A 17080-nucleotide genomic window follows, 5' to 3' on the forward strand; every position below is an offset into this window, starting at 1 on the left:
CATGTCTAGTTAATCTTGAACGAATACTTATTAGATGCGAACAATCAAATCTAGTACTTAATTGGGAGAAATGCCATTTCATGGTTAAAGAAGGCATCGTTCTTGGTCATAAAATTTCAAAGGAAGGAATTGAAGTGGATAGAGCTAAAGTAGATGTAATTGCTAAACTTCCACATCCCACCAATGTTAGAGGAGTTAGGAGTTTTCTAGGGCATGCCGGTTTTTACCGACGTTTCATAAAAGATTTTTCTAAAATTGCCACTCCTATGAATAAACTCCTAGAAAAGGATGCTCCATTCATCTTTTCAGATGAATGCATCAAATCTTTTAATATTCTTAAAGAAAAACTCACTAATGCGCCGATCATGATAACTCCAAATTGGAATCTACCATTTGAACTAATGTGCGATGCAAGTGATTTTGCAATGGGAGTCGTTTTAGGACAAAGGATTGAAAAACGATTTCAACCTATTTATTATGCTAGTAAGATGTTACAAGGAGCACAAACGAATTATACAACTACTGGAAAAAAACTCCTTGCTATTGTCTTTGCTTTTGACAAATTTCGTTCATATCTCGTTCTAGCTAAAACGGTGGTCTATACCGACCATTCTGCTCTTAGATACCTATTTTCGAAACAAGATGCTAAACCACGATTAATCCGTTGGATCTTACTCTTACAAGCGTTCGATATTGAAATCCGAGATAAAAAGGGAGCAGAAAATCTCGCCGCTGATCATCTTTCTCGTCTTGAAAATCCTGAATTAGAAGTTCTCAATGAATCGGCCATACAAGATAACTTTCCTGATGAATATCTATTGAAGATAGATTATAGTGAAATTTCATGGTTTGCAGACTATGCAAACTACTTAGTATGTGGATTCCTTGAAAAAGGGTTGTCGTACCAAAAACGAAAGAATTTCTTTAGTGATATAAAACACTATTTCTGGGAAGATCCACATTTGTTTAAAAGTTGTCCCGATGGAATAATACGCCGATGTGTATTATGAGATGAAGCTAGTCAAATCTTAAACCATTGTCACACAGGACCAACAGGAGGGCATTATGGGCCTCAACTTACAGCAAGAAAAGTTTACGATGCTGGATTCTATTGCCCTACAATTTTCAAAGACGTACACCTTCTTTGCAAATCCTGTGATGCTTGTCAAAGGGCCGGAAAAATAAGTCAACGTGATGAAATGCCATAAAATGTCATTCAAGTATGTGAAGTATTTGACATTTGGGGTATTGACTTTATGGGTCCATTTCCAAAATCTCATAATAATCTCTACATTCTTGTTGCCATTGATTATGTATCTAAATGGGTGGAAGCACAAGCTCTCCCGACTAACGATGCACGAGTTGTAGTCAACTTCTTAAAACGTCTTTTTGCAAGGTTTGGAACACCGAAAGCTTTAATAAGTAATCGGGGTACTCATTTTTGTAATAATCAACTTGAGAAAGTTCTCAAAAGATATGGAGTAACTCATAAATCTCAACCGCTTATCATCCAAAAACAAGTGGACAAGTTGAAAATACCAACCGAGCTTTAAAACGTATTCTAGAGAAAACCGTAGGATCAAATCCGAAGGAATGGTCCATGAAATTGGAGGATGCACTCTGGGCTTTTAGAACAGCCTACAAAACTCCAATTGGAACCACACCTTTTAGACTCGTTTATGGAAAAGCATGTCATCTTCCAGTAAAAATTGAACACAAAGCATTTTGGGCTTTGAAGACATGTAATCTTGATTTACATGAAGCTGGACGTCTACGGTTAAGTCAGCTAAACGAATTAGAAGAATTAAGACATGAAGCATATGAAAATTCGTTAATCTATAAGGAAAGAACGAATAAATGGCATGATAAAAGAATCAGAAGTTCAAAAGAATTTAAAGGAGACGGAGTTCTTCTTTTCAATTCACGATTCAAGCTATTCCCTGGAAAATTGAAATCAAGATAGTCTGGACCATTCATAGTCAAAAGAGTTTTCCCATACGGAACAGTAGAGTTAATAAATTTAAATGGGATTGAATTTAAAGTTAATGGTCACAGAGTTAAACATTACATAGATAATCTAATGGAAGTTGAAGATGAAGTTAATCACAATTTCGACACCACAGCTAACTAAGTGTGGGGAGAATCAAGTCTTTTAAGGATAATATGTATTTTTGTTAGAGTTAGATATTATGTTTCCGTGTAGTTCTCGAGAATGGAATCCGAATGGTCTTTCCCTAGCAGACCCTAAAGAACTAGTCTTCTCCCCCCATTCTGAATTTTTATTTTTTTTAGGTTTTACGAGATGAAGAATTCCTTTGATCTGAACCATGGTCTAATGCTACATGCTATGATTACTAAACATAATAATGACACACTTTCGAGTGAACTGGTATCATTCATAAGAGCAAAAATGGACGGAGTAAGAAAAGAACTCAGAAAATATCATCATAAGATACATTTTGGTAAAGGAAAATCAAAATCCACAACAAAAAGAAGAGCATGAAACCTTGAAAGATGTTATAAATGCGGAAAATGGTCACACGAAGGTAAGTGTTCAAATAATCAAACATATTCAAATACCGAATTTGTTACTCTATGCAGAGAAGGACCGTTTATATGTTTAGAAGAAAAGATATTGAAAATTCGAGGTTATGCTTACGTAGCTATGGAGAACCAAATCACACGGCTCTCATATGAGTCGGCTAAAGCAAGTCTCTGAGAATTCTTTCTCACAGGTAAGTATGTACAGTTTTTATTTTTAATTTATTGCTTTTAACCTTTTGATAATAAACGCTAAATCGTTCGCTATAAAGTATTAAATTGGTATTCAATAAAATTAGGTATGCGTAACCGAAATTATTGATATCATACAAAAATTTATTACATCACTGCGAAATTTACCATTTATTCTTAAGGTATAAATTTCTTTAATCATTCAACTCAAAATATTTCAAAAATTCTTCAGGAGTAAATCTAGGTTATGGAACCGAAATTACTTTACCGAAAAGAGGGGCGTATATTTTTGATAATATTTGATTGATTAAAGTGGGATAAAAGACCAAAAAGATTTTTAATTTTTAATTTTTACCTTGTTTTTAAAATTAATATATAAATGCTAAGTTAATATTGTAAACCTTTTTTAAAAATAAAATAAATAATAATAATAATATTTTTAATATAAGTTGGTATGTATAAAAACAAAAATATAATATAAATTTGGTGTGAATTTTTAATTTTTAATTATATGCATTTTAAATTTTAGTTTGGTGTGAATTTAAAAACAAAATTTACTTTATTTCGTTAAGTTAAAAATTTGATTTTTAAAATTCGTCGTGAGTTGAAAACTAGGTCGTTGAACCGAAATTGCTCTACCCAAGGGAGGGACGAGAACTTTTATTATCATTATTTTTAATCTTATTGAATTAAAGTATGCCAAAAACATTTAAAAACCCCGAAAATATTTGCTTTTAAAACTTCGCTTAAAAATGACAAATTTTAAAATTTTGTCGAGGGACGGACTAGGACAACAATCCGAAACGCCCTCACTCCTAAAAAGAAACAAATTTTTAAAATTTTATTAATTTATGTTTCAAAAGTAAAAGGTTTTTATTAATAAAAAAAAATAGCAGACCCCATGCGATCGTATGGGGTTTCCCCTTCAAAACCATGCGATCGCATGGAGAGAGAAAACAGCTCAGGATCAAAAGGCCACGAACTGGTTCTGTCTTCACCACAACACACACACATACATACGAACTTACTCCCAAATCCTCTCAATTTTCATCAATTTTTCACCAAAATCAACTAAATTTCTTGCTATAATCCGCTCTAATCATGAATTTGATAAGAAGTTTATCAAGAAGGGTAACAATTACACCCCTAAACCTCTTTAAATTTGATTTTTATTGTTCTTGAGCTATAATTTACCTAATTTGATTTTGTTAATTTTTAGTGTAATTAGAGTTAAATTGTTAGTATATTATGCATGTATAACCTAGATTGATGCTATTTAACATGATTTGAAGCCAAAAACTTCAAAATTTTTAGGAATCTAGGGTTTGTGTTCTTGAGCAATTTGGGGCTTTTTGATATAAACAGGTTATGGCCGATTTTTGTCATGAATTATTGCTAAATTAAGTAGTGTAACATGTTTAGGTAGCTAAATGATCAAAACTTTGATCCTAAACATGATTTTTGAGAATTAAAGTGGACTTTTTAGGTATAAAATTCATGAACTTGATTAAATTGATGTAAATGTCATTTGAAACTTGTTTAATTGCTAGTAATGGTTATTTTAACATGTTATTTGAGTTGAATGCTTATGAACTTTGTAAACATTTTCATATATGCTTATTTGAAAAAGTGTAGAATTGTTAAAATTGTGAAAATGTGTATAAGTTTAATTTTGATTAAACATGTTATTATAATTGTTTCAAGTTGTTATTTTGCTAACACTAATGCATATTTGGATGCACAAAATTTGTGTTTAATGTGTTTTGCAGAGATTTACTAATACTGATGGTGCATCATCATCATCTAGACAACCTGCTCCAGAACCTGAACCAGAAATGCAATATGAACCGGAGCAACAACAGGAACAACAACAACAACCTGATCAACACGTACCTTATTATGATCCGCAACAAGAATATGTTAATGCTTACGTAGTATTTTCGATGCATCCGATAGTACAACACCCAATGATTCATGAAGAACAGTTGCATCCTAATCTGAGGTTTGATCGAAGTTGGAGAGATTACCCGACATATCAAAGTAACAAATTCAAACTGGTAACGAAAAATGTAGAAGTGCCAAGGGTAATCGATTGGGAGCCTTTGGAAAGGGTCCAACTAGCTAACTCAGTTAGACAGCATTTGATCCAAAGGTATGGCAGCTCTTCATTTCCCGATTGGGAACGTTTATTCACCATTCGTAGGCCTGTGTATAAGGAATGGTGCGTTGAGCTTATGAGTACTATTTCACTTAATGCGGATGTAGTTAGGTTAAATGATAGAAGTTTTCTTAGATTTATACTTGGCCGTAGGATGTACAGGATGTCCATGCTGGACATGGCCAGGGCTTTACAGATATATACGCCCGCTGAATTACTACTACCCGATTGTATGAATTTAATTTATCATGGTGAAAGGGTAGATAGGAATTTTGATGCTAATGCCGTCAGGAGGCGTATGTCAGATTATAATGTTTTTGGGCGGGCAGGAACACACACCTACTTACATATTCACAGAGCCGAGCTTCATATAATTCATAGATTTCTGGCTAACTCGATTACACAGAGAGGTCACAACAAGGAGAAAATGACCTTACATGATTTATTTTACCTAAAGTGTATTCGAGACCCAAGAGGCTTTGTTAATATTGTAGTGACCCGAACTTTTCCATGTTTATATATATTAATTGAGATTGATATTTACATGATTAAATGTTTCCAACATGTTAAGCAATCAAACTTGTTAAGACTTGATTAATTGAAATATGTTTCATATAGACAATTGACCACCCAAGTTGACCTGCGATTCACGAACGTTAAAACTTGTAAAAACGACATGACGATATATATATGGATATACATATGGTTAACATTAGATTATGATAAGTAAGTATCTCCATAAGTATATTAACAATGAGTTATATACATATAAACAAGACTACTAACTTAAGGATTTCGAAACGAGACATATATGTAACGATTATCGTTGTAACGACATTTAAATGTATATATATCATATTAAGATATATTAATATATCATAATCTCATGATAATATAATAATTTAACATCTCATTAGATATAATAAACAATGGGTTAACAACATTAATTGAGATCGTTAACTTAAAGGTTTCAAAACAACACTTACATGTAACGACTAACGATGACTTAACGACTCAGTTAAAATGTATATACATGTAGTGTATTTAGATGTATTAAAATACTTTTGGAAGACTTCAAGACATATATCAAAACACTCATACTTAATGAAAATGGTTACAGTTACTTTCCCATTCTTTTCTTTCATCAAGAATTCTAGTCGTATTCTTACCCGTATTATACACAGCTTCAAAACGTACTTACTATGGGTATATACCAATAGGAACTAGCATGGGATTCCACTCTTAATTATGTCATGTATGACTAATTAATTTTAACTTCTACCATGAGCTAGTCAACTAACTAGAACTCCTTTTAACCCCACTCACCACTCACCAATTACCACTCATCATTCACTCCATTTCACTTCCAATTCTCTTTCTAATTCTCTCTCAACACACACACACTATTATGAACGTATTTTTCCAGTAGTTAATCATCATCTTCATCAAAAATCACTTCAAGAATCAAGCTATAATCATCATAGGAAGAACACTTCAAGAACACTTCAAAAATCCCTTCAAGTTTACTAATTTACTTCCAAGCTTTCTAATCCATTCCAAGTAATCATCTAAGATCAAGAAACCTTTGTTATATACAGTAGGTTATCTTTCTTATTCAAGGTAATATTCATATTCAAACTTTGATTCAATTTCTATAACTATAAACTATCTTAATTCGAGTAAAAATCTTACTTGAACTTGTTTTTGTGTCATGATCCTACTTCAAGAACTTTCAAGCCATCCAAGATCCTTTGAAGCTAGATCATTTCTTGTCACTTCCAGTAGGTTTACCTACTAAACTTGAGGTAGTAATGATGTTCATAATATCATTCGATTCATATATATAAAACTATCTTATTCGAAGGTTTAAACTCGTAATCACTAGAACATAGTTTAGTTAATTCTAAACTTGTTCGCAAACAAAAGTTAATCCTTCTAACTTGACTTTTAAAATTAACTAAACACATGTTCTATATCTATATGATATTCTAACTTAATAATTTAAAACCTGGAAACACGAAAAACACCGTAAAACCGGATTTACGCCGTCATAGTAACACCGCGGGCTGTTTTGGGTTAGTTAATTAAAAACTATGATAAACTTTGATTTAAAAGTTGTTATTCTGAGAAAATGATTTTTATTATGAACATGAAACTATATCCAAAAATTATGGTTACACTCAAAGTGGAAGTATGTTTTCTAAAATGGTCATCTAGACGTCGTTCTTTCGACTGAAATGACTACCTTTACAAAAACGACTTGTAACTTATTTTTCCGACTATAAACCTATACTTTTCTGTTTAGATTCATAAAATAGAGTTCAATATGAAACCATAGCAATTTGATTCACTCAAAACGGATTTAAAATGAAGAAGTTATGGGTAAAACAAGATTGGATAATTTTTCTCATTTTAGCAACGTGAAAATTGGTAACAAATCTATTCCAACCATAACTTAATCAACTTGTATTGTATATTATGTAATCTTGAGATATCATAGACACGTATACAATGTTTTGACCTATCATGTCGACACATCTATATATATTTCGGAACAACCATAGACACTCTATATGTGAATGTTGGAGTTAGCTATACAGGGTTGAGGTTGATTCCAAAATATGTATAGTTTGAGTTGTGATCAATACTGAGATACGTATACACTGGGTCGTGAGATACGTCCCACTTTTAAAATCTAATATTTTTGGGATGAGAATACATGCAGGTTTTATAAATGATTTACAAAATAGACACAAGTACGTGAAACTACATTCTATGGTTGAATTATCGAAATCGAATATGCCCCTTTTTATTAAGTCTGGTAATCTAAGAATTAGGGAACAGACACCCTAATTGACACGAATCCTAAAGATAGATCTATTGGGCCTAACAAACCCCATCCAAAGTACCGGATGCTTTAGTACTTCGAAATTTATATCATATCCGAAGGGTGTCCCGGAATGATGGGGATATTCTTATATATGCATCTTGTTAATGTCGGTTACCAGGTGTTCACCATATGAATGATTTTTATCTCTATGTATGGGATGTATATTGAAATATGAAATTTTGTGGTCTATTGTTACAATTTGATATATATAGGTTAAACCTATAACTCACCAACATTTTTGTTGACGTTTAAAGCATGTTTATTCTCAGGTGAATACTAAGAGCTTCCGCTGTTGCATACTAAAATAAGGACAAGATTTGGAGTCCATGTTTGTATGATACTGTGTAAAAACTGCATTCAAGAAACTGATTTCGATGTAACATATTTGTATTGTAAACCATTATGTAATGGTCGTGTGTAAACAGGATATTTTAGATTATCATTATTTGATAATCTACGTAAAGCTTTTTAAACCTTTATTTATGAAATAAAGGTTATGGTTTGTTTTAAAAATGAATGCAGTCTTTGAAAAATGTCTCATATAGAGGTCAAAACCTCGCAACGAAATCAATTAATATGGAACGTTTTTAATCAATAAGAACGGGACATTTCAGTTGGTATCCGAGCGTTGGTCTTAGAGAACCAAAATTTTGCATTAGTGTGTCTTATCGAGTTTGTTAGAATGCATTAGTGAGTCTGGACTTCGACCGTGTTTACTTGAAAAATGATTGCTTAACAAATTTTGTTGGAAACTATATATTTTTAACATGTGAATATTATGTGATATATTAATCTCTTAACGCGTTTGATATTATGTGATAGATGTCTACCTCTAGAACAAGTCCCATTGACTCACCTAATAATAATGAAGAGTCAAATGTAAATTGGAATGATTCGTGGACTGATTCACAAGTTCCCGAAGAGGAACCGGAAGAAGAGTCGGAACCAGAAGAAGAATCGGAATCGGAAGAAGAATCGGAACCGGATGAAGAAATAGAACCGGTGGGGGAAATAATAAAACGGTTGAGTAAAAGAAAATCCTCAACCAACCGACCAAGGTTAATTATGGTCAATGGTGTTTCCGCTAAGGAAGCAAAATATTGGGAGGATTACCAATTCTCCGATGAATCGGATTCTGACGAGAATTCCGATGATGTTATAGAAATTACCCCAATTGAATTTAAAAAGGCAAAAGAAAATAATAAGGGAAAGGGCATAAAAATAGAGAAATCTAATTCCAACCCCGATGAACTTTATATGTATCATCAACCCCCGAAGTCCTTAAGTTGTAACAATGACCCGGGAACCTCTAAACCACCAGGTTTTTCTAAACCAATGTGGATAACGATGGCTCGTATTAGGGGAACATCATATATCCCTAGAAACTTGGCAAAACGAACCAAAACCGAAAAAGAAAAAACAAGCGAGTCGGAATAAGATAGTTGTATTCGTGTGGTGTAATATAAGTAATATAGTGTGCTTATGCTTTATGATATATGTAAAAATTGCTTGTATTAATAAGTATTTTTTTTTATGAATCTAACTCTTGTCTATTTTACAGTATAAAAACACAAAATGGATAGACAACCCAATATTTTAAGAGACCTACCCGGAGACATGATTGATGAAATCTTGTCTAGAGTCGGTCAGAATTCTTCGGCACAACTATTTAAGGCGAGATCAGTTTGTAAGACATTCGAAGAACGTTCCAAGAATGCCTTGGTTTATAAAAGGCTTTCGTTCGAAAGATGGGGGATATCACATTGGGAAATCCATAAGTTACGATGTGTTTACTTTGACGCATATATTGCGGGGAACCCAAATGCTATTTTACGCAATGGGTTAAGAAATTATTTTGACTCAATATATCCGAATATTGGACTTCGTGATTTAGAAAAAGCGGCTAACATGCAACATAAAGAAGCATGTTATGCTTATGGATTAGTAATGTTCGCTTCTCACCAAAGTGAGAACAAGAACATCGGGCTACAACTATTAAACAAAACCTTCCCACAAGTGACGGAGTCGGTAATTGGGGTAAGAAATGAGGTTTTTAGATTGTTACGGGACTGTTGGACATTACGTAACCCTCGTCCCTTTGGCGACGTTACAACACGATGTCTTATCAACGGCCATAACGGTTATGTTCCACAAGACCAAGGATGGGAAGTAGTCCTAGTAAAACCAGAATGCATGACTTGTTTCTGGACGTATGAATTACGTGTCTTTATTGCCTTTGCTGAACGACTTATGTACTAGCTAGAAATATCTTCACAACTATCTTGTATCAAAGTTATTGTGTGCTATATTTCATGCTTTATGTAAAATAAGCGGTATTGTAAGTTTGTAAAATATTGTATAAAAGTTTGAACGCGAAATATTATTATAATCAGTTTTTCATATAGAATTGTAGTAGTTGAATTGTATATTAGCTACTAAGTATGAACTTAACGGGTAGGTACTACCCGAATTTAAACTTATAAAACGCTAATATGAAGAAAAAGCTTTTATAAATGAGTTCATATTATGCTACGAAATACTATTAACTACTCTTAATATTCTGTATGATTAACTTGTTCCATTTGACTATTTTGAAGGAAATGGCACCGACTACTCGACACACCGTGAATATGAATGAAGAGGAATTCCGTACTTTTCTAGCTTCAAATAGCTTCAAACATAGCCGCAGTACAGGCTGCGCTACATACCAACAATAACCTTGGATCTAGCAGTACAGGAAATCGTGTAGGATGCACCTACAAAGAATTCACTGCCTGCAAACCTTTGGAATTTGATGGAACCGAAAGACCGATCGGATTGAAACGGTGGACCGAGAAGGTCAAATCGGTGTTTGCCATAAGTAAGTGTACTGAAGAGGACAAAGTAAAGTACGCTACGCATACCTTCATAGGTTCTGAGTTAACATGGTGGAATACCTATCTAGAGCAAGTGGGACAAGACGATGCGTACGCACTACCGTGGTCAGCATTCAAGCACTTGATGAACGAGAAGTACCGTCCCAGAACTGAGGTCAATAAGCTCAAGACAGAACTTAGAGGGTTACGAACCCAAGGATTTGATATTACCACGTATGAAAGACGATTCACAGAATTGTGCCTATTGTGTCCGGGAGCATTCGAAGATGAGGAAGAGAAGATCGACGCGTTTGTAAAAGGATTACCGGAAAGAATCCAAGAAGATATAAGTTCACACGAGCCCGCCTCCATACAACAGGCATGTAGAATGGCTCACAAACTAGTGAACCAGATTGAAGAAAGAATTAAAGAACAGACTGCTGAAGAGGCCAATGTGAAGCAAGTCAAAAGAAAGTGGGAGGAAAACGGTGATAAGAATCACCAATACAACAACAACAGCAATTACAACAATAATCGCAACAATTATCCCAACAATCGCAACATCAATCGCAACTACAACAAACGGCCCAACAACAACAACAACAACAACAACAACAACAACTACAACAGCAACTACAACAATCATCCCAACAACAATAATAACCGCAATAACAACAACAATCAGAAGCAGCTATGCCAAAGGTGTGAAAAGTATCACTCGGGGTTCTGCACCAAATTTTGCAACAAGTGTAAAAGAAATGGTCATAGCGCTGCAAAGTATAAGGTCTACGGACCAGGGGTTAATAGAACGAAAGGAACAAATGGTGTCGGAACGAGTAATGGCGGAGCAAGTAGTGTCGGAGCAAGTTATGCCAATGTAGTTTGTTATAAATGTGGAAAACCGGGCCACATTATTAAAAATTGCCCGAACCAGGAGAACACGAATGGACAAGGTCGCGGAAGAGTTTTCAATATTAATGCGGCAGAGGCACAAGAAGACCCGGAGCTTGTTACGGGTACGTTTCTTATTGACAATAAATCTGCTTACGTTTTATTTGATTCGGGTGCGGATAGAAGCTATATGAGTAGAGATTTTTGTGCTAAATTAAGTTGTCCATTGACGCCTTTGGATAGTAAATTTTTACTCGAATTAGCAAATGGTAAATTAATTTCAGCAGATAATATATGTCGGAATCGAGAAATTAAACTGGTTAGCGAAACATTTAAGATTGATTTGATACCAGTAGAGTTAGGGAGTTTTGATGTGATAATCGGTATGGACTGGTTGAAAAAAGTGAAAGCAGAGATCGTTTGTTACAAAAATGCAATTCGCATTATACGAGAAAAAGGAAAACCCTTAAAATTGTACGGAGAAAAGGGCAACACGAAGCTACATCTTATTAGTAATTTGAAGGCACAAAAACTAATAAGAAAAGGTTTCTATACTGTTCTAGCACACGTCGAGAAAGTACAAACTGAAAAAAAGAGCATCAATGATGTTCCCATTGCAAAAGAATTTCCCGATGTATTTCCGAAAGAATTACCGGGATTACCCCCACATCGATCCGTTGAATTTCAAATAGATCTTGTACCAGGAGCTGCACCAATAGCTCGTGCTCCTTACAGACTCGCACCCAGCGAGATGAAAGAACTACAAAGCCAATTATAAGAAATTTTAGAGCGTGGTTTCATTCGACCAAGCACATCACCGTGGGGAGCTCCTGTTTTGTTTGTCAAGAAGAAAGATGGTACATTCAGGTTGTGTATTGACTACCGAGAGTTGAACAAACTTACCATCAAGAACCGCTACCCACTACCGAGAATCGACGACTTATTTGATCAACTACAAGGCTCGTCTGTTTATTCAAAGATTGACTTACGTTCCGGGTATCATCAAATGCGGGTGAAAGAAGATGATATTCCAAAGACTGCTTTCAGAACACGTTACGGTCATTACGAGTTTATGGTCATGCCATTTGGTTTAACTAATGCACCAGCTGTGTTCATGGACCTTATGAACCGAGTATGTGGACCATACCTTGACAAGTTTGTCATTGTTTTCATTGATGACATACTTATTTACTCAAAGAATGACCAAGAACACGGTGAACATTTGAGAAAGGTGTTAGAAGTATTGAGGAAGGAAGAATTGTACGCTAAGTTTTCAAAGTGTGCATTTTGGTTGGAAGAAGTTCAATTCCTCGGTCACATAGTGAACAAAGAAGGTATTAAGGTGGATCCGGCAAAGATAGAAACTGTTAAAAAGTGGGAAACCCCGAAAACTCCGAAACACATACGCCAGGTTTTAGGACTAGCTGGTTACTACAGAAGGTTCATCCAAGACTTTTCCAGAATAGCAAAACCCTTGACTGCATTAATGCATAAAGGGAAGAAATTTGAATGGAATGATGAACAAGAGAAAGCGTTTCAGTTATTGAAGAAAAAGCTAATTACGACACCTATATTGTCATTACCTGAAGGGAATGATGATTTTGTGATTTATTGTGACGCATCAAAGCAAGGTCTCGGTTGTGTATTAATGCAACGAACGAAGGTGATTGCTTATGCGTCTAGACAATTGAAGATTCACGAACAAAATTATACGATGCATGATTTGGAATTAGGCGCGGTTGTTTTTGCATTAAAGACTTGGAGGCACTACTTATATGGGGTCAAAAGTATTATATATACCGACCACAAAAGTCTTCAACACATATTTAATCAGAAACAACTGAATATGAGGCAGCGTAGGTGGATTGAATTATTGAATGATTACGACTTTGAGATTCGTTACCACCCGGGGAAGGCAAATGTGGTAGCCGATGCCTTGAGCAGGAAGGACAGAGAACCCATTCGAGTAAAATCTATGAATATAATGATTCATAATAACCTTACTACTCAAATAAAGGAGGCGCAACAAGGAGTTTTAAAAGAGGGAAATTTAAAGGATGAAATACCCAAGGGATCGGAGAAGCATCTTAATATTCGGGAAGACGGAACCCGGTATAGGGCTGAAAGGATTTGGGTACCAAAATTTGGAGATATGAGAGAAATGGTACTTAGAGAAGCTCATAAAACCAGATACTCAATACATCCTGGAACGGGAAAGATGTACAAGGATCTCAAGAAACATTTTTGGTGGCCGGGTATGAAAGCCGATGTTGCTAAATATGTAGGAGAATGTTTGACGTGTTCTAAGGTCAAAGTTGAGCATCAGAAACCATCAGGTCTACTTCAATAACCCGAAATCCCGAAATGGAAATGGGAAAACATTACCATGGATTTCATCACTAAATTGCCAAGGACTGCAAGTGGTTTTGATACTATTTGGGTAATAGTTGATCGTCTCACCAAATCAACACACTTCCTGCCAATAAGAGAAGATGACAAGATGGAGAAGTTAGCACGACTGTATTTGAAGGAAGTCGTCTCCAGACATGGAATACCAATCTCTATTATCTCTGATAAGGATGGTAGATTTATTTCAAGATTCTGGCAGACATTACAGCAAGCATTAGGAACTCGTCTAGACATGAGTACTGCCTATCATCCACAAACTGATGGGCAGAGCGAAAGGACGATACAAACGCTTGAATACATGCTACGAGCATGTGTTATTGATTTCAGAAACAGTTGGGATCGACATCTACTGTTAGCAGAATTTTCCTACAACAACAGCTACCATTCAAGCATTGAGATGGCACCGTTTGAAGCACTTTATGGTAGAAAGTGCAGGTCTCCGATTTGTTGGAGTGAAGTGGGGGATAGACAAATTACGGGTCCGGAGATTATACAAGAAACTACCGAGAAGATCATCCAAATTCAACAACGGTTGAAAATCGCCCAAAGTCGACAAAAGAGCTACGCTGACATTAAAAGAAAAGATATAGAATTTGAAATTGGAGAGATGGTCATGCTTAAAGTTGCACCTTGGAAAGGCGTTGTTCGATTTGGTAAACGAGGGAAATTAAATCCAAGGTATATTGGACCATTCAAGATTATTGATCGTGTCGGACCAGTAGCTTACCGACTTGAGTTACCTCAACAACTCGTGGCTGTACATAACACTTTCCACGTCTCGAATTTGAAGAAATGTTTTGCTAAATAAGATCTCACTATTCCGTTAGATGAAATCCAAATCAACGAAAAACTTCAATTCATCGAAGAACCCGTCGAAATAATGGATCGTGAGGTTAAAAGACTTAAGCAAAACAAGATACCAATTGTTAAGGTTCGATGGAATGCTCGTAGAGGACCCGAGTTCACCTGGGAGCGTGAAGATTAGATGAAGAAGAAATACCCGCATCTATTTCCAGAAGATTCGTCAACACCTTCAACAGCTTAAAATTTCGGGACGAAATTTATTTAACGGGTAGGTACTGAAGTGACCCGAACTTTTCCATGTTTATATATATTAATTGAGATTGATATTTACATGATTAAATGTTTCCAACATGTTAAGCAATCAAACTTGTTAAGACTTGATTAATTGAAATATGTTTCATATAGACAATTGACCACCCAAGTTGACCGGCGATTCACGAACGTTAAAACATGTAAAAACGACATGCCGATATATATATGGATATACATATGGTTAACATGAGATTATGATAAGTAAGTATCTCCATAAGTACATTAACAATGAGTTATATACATATAAACAAGACTACTAACTTAAGGATTTCGAAACGAGACATATATGTAACGATTATCGTTGTAACGACATTTAAATGTATATATATCATATTAAGATATATTAATATATCATAATATCATGATAATATAATAATTTAACATCTCATTAGATATAATAAACAATGGGTTAACAACATTAATTGAGATCGTTAACTTAAAGGTTTCAAAACAACACTTACATGTAACGACTAACGATGACTTAACGACTCAGTTAAAATGTATATACATGTAGTGTATTTAGATGTATTAAAATACTTTTGGAAGACTTCAAGACATATATCAAAACACTCATACTTAACGAAAATGGTTACAGTTACTTTCCCATTCTTTTCTTTCATCAAGAATTCTAGTCGTATTCTTACCCGTATTATACACAGCTTCAAAACGTACTTACTATAGGTATATACCAATAGGAACTAGCATGGGATTCCACTATTGATTATGTCATGTATGACTAATCAATTTTAACTTCTACCATGAGCTAGTCAACTAACTAGAACTCCTTTTAACCCCACTCACCACTCACCAATTACCACTCATCATTCACTCCATTTCATTTCCAATTCTCTTTCTAATTCTCTCTCAATACACACACACTATTATGAACGTATTTTTCCAGTAGTTAATCATCATCTTCATCAAAAATCACTTCAAGAATCAAGCTATAATCATCATAGGAAGAACACTTCAAAAATCCCTTCAAGTTTACTAATTTACTTCCAAGCTTTCTAATCCATTCCAAGTAATCATCTAAGATCAAGAAACCTTTGTTATATACAGTAGGTTATCTTTCTTATTCAAGGTAATATTCATATTCAAACTTTGATTCAATTTCTATAACTATAAACTATCTTAATTCGAGTAAAAATCTTACTTGAACTTGTTTTTGTGTCATGATCCTACTTCAAGAACTTTCAAGCCATCCAAGATCCTTTGAAGCTAGATCATTTCTTGTCACTTCCAGTAGGTTTACCTACTAAACTTGAGGTAGTAATGATGTTCATAACATCATTCGATTCATATATATAAAACTATCTTATTCGAAGGTTTAAACTCGTAATCACTAGAACATAGTTTAGTTAATTCTAAACTTGTTCGCAAACAAAAGTTAATCCTTCTAACTTGACTTTTAAAATTAACTAAACACATGTTCTATATCTATATGAATATGCTAACTTAATAATTTAAAACCTGGAAACACGAAAAACACCGTAAAACCGGATTTACACCGTCGTAGTAACACCGCGGGCTGTTTTGGGTTAGTTAATTAAAAACTATGATAAACTTTGATTTAAAAGTTGTTATTCTGAGAAAATTATTTTTATTATGAACATGAAACTATATCCAAAAATTATGGTTAAACTCAAAGTGGAAGTATGTTTTCTAAAATGGTCATCTAGACGTCGTTCTTTCGACTGAAATGACTACCTTTACAAAAATGACTTGTAACTTATTTTTCCGACTATAAACCTATACTTTTTCTGTTTAGATTCATAAAATAGAGTTCAATATGAAACCATAGCAATTTGATTCACTCAAAACGGATTTAAAATGAAGAAGTTATGGGTAAAACAAGATTGGATAATTTTTCTCATTTTAGCTACGTGAAAATTGGTAACAAATCTATTCCAACCATAACTTAATCAACTTGTATTGTATATTATGTAATCTTGAGATATCATAGACACGTATACAATGTTTCGACCTATCATGTCGACACATCTATATATATTTCGGAACAACCAT

The sequence above is a fragment of the Rutidosis leptorrhynchoides genome, chromosome 2, assembly GCF_046630445.1.
Source record: "Rutidosis leptorrhynchoides isolate AG116_Rl617_1_P2 chromosome 2, CSIRO_AGI_Rlap_v1, whole genome shotgun sequence".
Classification (NCBI taxonomy): Eukaryota; Viridiplantae; Streptophyta; class Magnoliopsida; order Asterales; family Asteraceae; genus Rutidosis; species Rutidosis leptorrhynchoides.